This window comes from Coptis chinensis, chromosome 7, assembly GCF_015680905.1.
Source record: "Coptis chinensis isolate HL-2020 chromosome 7, ASM1568090v1, whole genome shotgun sequence".
Classification (NCBI taxonomy): domain Eukaryota; kingdom Viridiplantae; phylum Streptophyta; class Magnoliopsida; order Ranunculales; family Ranunculaceae; genus Coptis; species Coptis chinensis.
Window position 1 is genome coordinate 22663024 of NC_141462.1, and position 4977 is coordinate 22668000.

General features: G+C 35.3%; 1 long non-coding RNA gene across 1 annotated transcript; it reads right to left on the reverse strand.

Annotated features, from left to right (window-relative positions):
• Positions 1 to 2814: 2814 nt before the first annotated feature.
• On the reverse strand, positions 2815 to 3874 carry LOC147486644 (uncharacterized). The gene is made up of 2 exons (XR_015201257.1): positions 3751 to 3874; positions 2815 to 3073 (listed from the first exon to the last, which is right to left on the reverse strand). It is a non-coding gene; the product is annotated as an uncharacterized LOC147486644 (long non-coding RNA).
• Between the last annotated feature and the right edge of the window lie 1103 nt (positions 3875 to 4977).

Consider the following 4977-nt stretch of genomic DNA (forward strand, 5'->3'; position numbering starts at 1 on the left):
ACAAATAAAACATAAAAGGAACAATAAAAACAACATCTAATCCATAAACTCTCTAAACCATCCGCTACTAGTGGAAGATGGAACATGAGAAGAGGATTGGGCCTGAGTTCCTGATGGTCCCGAGCCATCCGCCCTTTAGCGACGACGCTCGTGCCTCATAGACGCCTCCTCAGAAGAAAAACCCCCGTGGGGTGGGAAGCATTCAAGCATATCTTCTCTGAACTTGCGCTATGTTTCTATCTCTGTATAATGTGCAACCTGACGCTGGAGGACTGTCTCCATGTTATAATGGAGATCCGCCTGGCTCTTGTCGAGCACTTCAAAACTCGTCTGAAGGGTCTTTTGTTTATTTCAAATTATAATCTGCCTATCTCGTATATCTTCACAAATACCATAAACGCAACGCAAGCCACTCTGCAACACTTGCATGCGTTCTAAATCAGAAGTACACCTATCCAAGGCATTTTCATCCAAACATGTCATATCCTCCATTTTCTCATCCGAATCAACCACACTATCTTCCGGCAACTTCCAAGTCTTTTGGATGCACTCTGTATAAATAATTGCATTTAAATGCAATTTTATCATAATACGAACAGATTTTGTGACAGCTCTAAAAGACAGCATGATCTTAGTGATCAATATCGGAAGGGGCGCAAAGCTCTTTCCAACTCCTCTAATCACATTTAATATAAACTCGAGGATGCAGAAATTATACCTCTTCGTCTGCAATATCCAAAAAACGTGCAGGCATGTCAGACCAATGTCACTGACTTTGTCCTTCCTGAGGACGTTCTTACCAATGCACTGAGCTACAGCCAGTTGGTTGGTTCGCAGAGACGACTGTCGAACGTAATGAGAATTCGGATTGTACTGAGCCTCCACGACAGTGTCTTTCATCAATGCAGGAACTCTAGTATACTGGGATTTCTGCAAGGTGGTGTCGAGGTGGCGTTCCGGCGTGATGCCTAAAATCTCGACCAACAACTCTCTCGATACTTCTCTCCTCGTCCCAACCACCTTAACAAAAAATTCTATTCCCATCCAACTCCCTCTTCTTATATAATTGTTCGACCAAATCAGAGTGGTAGAAATCATCAGTCAAATACCACAACATATTCCAATCCCTCCTAATCATCTCATCACCGTAAAACGGCATGAAGCGATCGGCCGTAAAAGCTTGTTCCGGCAAAATTCTCAGTCTTTGAGTCATTGTAAGTTTTGAAAGGATGTGTGGGTTTGAATAAGGTGGGGAAATAGTTTGAAATCAAACTCACTAAAAATAATGGGAGGAGGCGCGGTGGTGGCAGTGGCAGTTCGAAATTCGTGAATTTTTGTATTTTTTTGGTATTCCAAAAGGTCGGAATTGGTGGGGGAATATTTTGGAGAAGATTTGAAGTTGTTTTAAATTGTTGGGCGTGGGTGTAGTTAGGTTTTTCTTTTTTCATTTTTTTTTTAAATTTTTGGTTAGGGTTTTTAAGCTTTGTTAATGGTGGTGAGGAAAAAGGAAAACTCGCGAGCTGTTTTGGTTTGGAAGATGGAGACGCACGTGCATGCGAGATTTGGGCCCAACCCCAATTCGATTTCCTAAATTTGTCGATTTTTCGCGCAACTTCAAACTAAAATTGCCACTTCGTTACCGGTTCGATTTATGCGAATGAGATATGAAAACGATCAGGAGAGAATTTCCAATCCAATTATCCATAAAACACTCTATTCCGACCGTGGGTGACATATAAGAAGATGAAAAATGCCTCAAAGTGCGTGCATAATGTAAGTTATGCGAATAAATAAAATCTAAATTCATAGATAATGTCAACCTGAATTGAAATACAATTAAACGGCATAAGCAACACAAATAGAAAATTGAACAATCAAGGATGGAAAAATGAACACCCCACCCCAAACAAATTTTTGACAACAGAGTTTAGAAAATTTGTTTTACAAGTGGGTCTTTTAAAGTCATATTCCCGAGACTTCCTACATTACTATTTTAATGATTTAGAAATTTTTTTATTTTTTTTTTTTTTTTTTTGAATTTAGATCTAATCACTACTAAAAGAAGGGCTTTTTGTTTCACTTTTTAAGTGATTCAAGAAGTCACTTGTGTCACTTTTGAAACTAATTCTGAAGTGACCTATAAGCCCTCGACACATAAAGTTCTACCAAAAGTGACACAAAAGCCTTACTTAATGTGTCACTTTTTATTAATAAAAGTGACACTTAAGAATAACCTCTTGTGTCACTTTTAAGAAAGAATGTCACAGTGCTTGTCAAAAGTGACACTAGTTGTATCAGTTTTGGACCAGAGTGGGACATAATTTCGTCAAAAGTGACACATTAAGTATACTAGTTGTGTCACTTTTGGACCAAAGTGAGACATAAGTACGTTAAAAGTGACACATTAAGTATACTAGTTGTGTCATTTTTGGACCAGAGTGAGACACAAGTACGTCAAAAGAGACACAAAAGCCCCTTACTTTTTGTGTTGCTTTTGCGAATCAACTCCATATAACTCGTATGAAAAAGAAAGTGACACATAAAAGTGGTCAGTTGTGTCACTTTTAATAGATATTATGTCATTTTTTTCAAAAGCAACATTAATGTACATATATATAATTTTTTTAATTTTTTCTCATTTTTGTATTTGATCATATACATTCATTTCTCAACCTGCATCCTATATGTCATAACCAAAATCTCATTAACATGTTTTATGATATAAAGAACATCCACATTATCAAAACATCACAACCAAAATCACATTAACCTGCTTTATGATGGAAACATCCACTCGAGAAAAAAGAGACAACATTCAAAACAATTAACTTCTATTGATTTCATTGATCAAACCAAGTATCTATCATCTAGTTTGACTCCCAACAAAATAAGTCATTCCAAAACCAAAAGAATAACAATAAAGCAAACAAAATAAAATTACATGACACTAATGCTATCCTAGCTATATCTTAGTTTGTTATGCGCACTTCCAACACCAAATAACCTAGCTGTCATTTATTCATCTTTTAATCGATCCATGCATCTGCATCACGAAGTCCTCATTCCACTATGACTATACAAAATTAAAAAGCAAGTGAATCAAGAAGGGTACGGTATATTGCACAAGTAAGAAAAAAAATTGATAAGAACAATATACGTTAGCAAGAGAGTCTAGCAATAAGTAACTCTTGTTCTACCATATCTTATCACGTTATCAAATAGTGTTATACATATTGCATTGGGACTTATAAGTAGTGCATATGAAGAGAGGTGAAAGGGCCAGTGAGGATGGTAAGGAAAGTTCAGATTCATACTTTTTCTATCAGTAGGGTACATTGTCTTGTTTCTTATAGTTAATTTTATATATAATATGAAGCATCATCTAGATATTAACACACATGGAACCACTTGAGTCGGAAAAAAAAAAAAAAGGTTAACTAATATTAAACACCCCCTACCTAGATGAGCCAATTAGGATCACTCCCAGATGAGAAATTAGGGTCTCCCCCCTAAATACTGAGTTGACCGTGTTTTTTTTTGTATGTGGTTGGGGGTAATACTAGTTCACCCAAAAAATAATAACAAAGGCAAATGAAAAATAAGGAAACAATGAACAACAAATATAACCAACAACAACAACTATCATTGATACATTCCTATTAAATCCCTTTTATGTATAGCAAGTGATAGAGTCAGATGGTTTCAACACAAACATCATAAAACTATATAATTATTGGATGAAGTACATACGTTGGTCATAAGTGCATAGTTAAGGAGATAGGAAACAGTTTGAAAGCTCCTCCTTATATAGAAGGCCTAAGTAGCCTCAATTCATGTTGCACTTCTTGGTTATATCTGATGAGAAAATCAGACCATATCCAACACGAAAACAAAGTTATATTCTAAACTTGCAAGAAATTGCACTTCAACTCTGTGAAACAATCCATATGTTGTAAGCAAAAGTAATAGAAGAAGTGAATGACCCTTCACAACCCCAAACCAATAATTTATGCCTTGTTCTAACAAAGTAACAAATAGGGCTATTTTATGCATCTATTTTATTAATTCTACCAAAAGACTAGCTATCAGACAAGTAACACAGCCATAGTAGAACCAATGAGAAGCATTCAACTGTGCCTTACCTCAAATTATATTTCGGTCGAGATTCTGACGGAATACACATTGCCAGCTTGCGTTATTGCATGAACATGTTTCTGGACCACATCCAATTAAGTGAATTCAACATTAAATAGGGACATACAAAGAGAAATCAACTTCCTAATTAGACTTGCAAAAGGTGAAATGAATTTCAGCAATTTTGATTCAAACTAGTAAAAGGAGAAATAAAAAAGTAAGAGGATTACAATTAAGAATCAACTATGATGAATCATATGCAAGCGTGAATAGAAATAACAGTACCTAATTAGACCTAATTCCGTTTCCCAAAAGACATCGTTATCTGGCCAATTGTTAGTCCATCCACCAAAACTTCTCGTTCAAAGTCAACTACTAACAAAAAGAACGAACAAAGAGAAGTATCAAGTAGTTAGTATGACATTCATCATAGTGTAATCTTAATCAACTTACTAGCATAGTTGAACTTTAAATGGCTCTCCCATATCAGATTATTTATAAGAATTACTTAGAAGCCAAAAGTGAATGTAACACCACACATAGAACACAATATGGAAGCCATCTCGACGTACAATGGAACAAATTAAGAAAAACAAACAAAAGACTCTGCGAGCAATATCCACAAAATTTGAATGTCATGTGTTTTACTAGTAAAAAAGATAACACTAACCCTAACATATCATTTCTGCAAGTATTGAGTCAAAATGGCTTATGGTGGTATGGATATGAAACTAAAAAAAAAAAAAAAAAAAAAAAAAAAAACAAACAAATAGAAAAAAAAAATTAGACATGTCTCACTTACAATGAAAATTTATCTAGTAATCATATACTTGAAGGTCATGT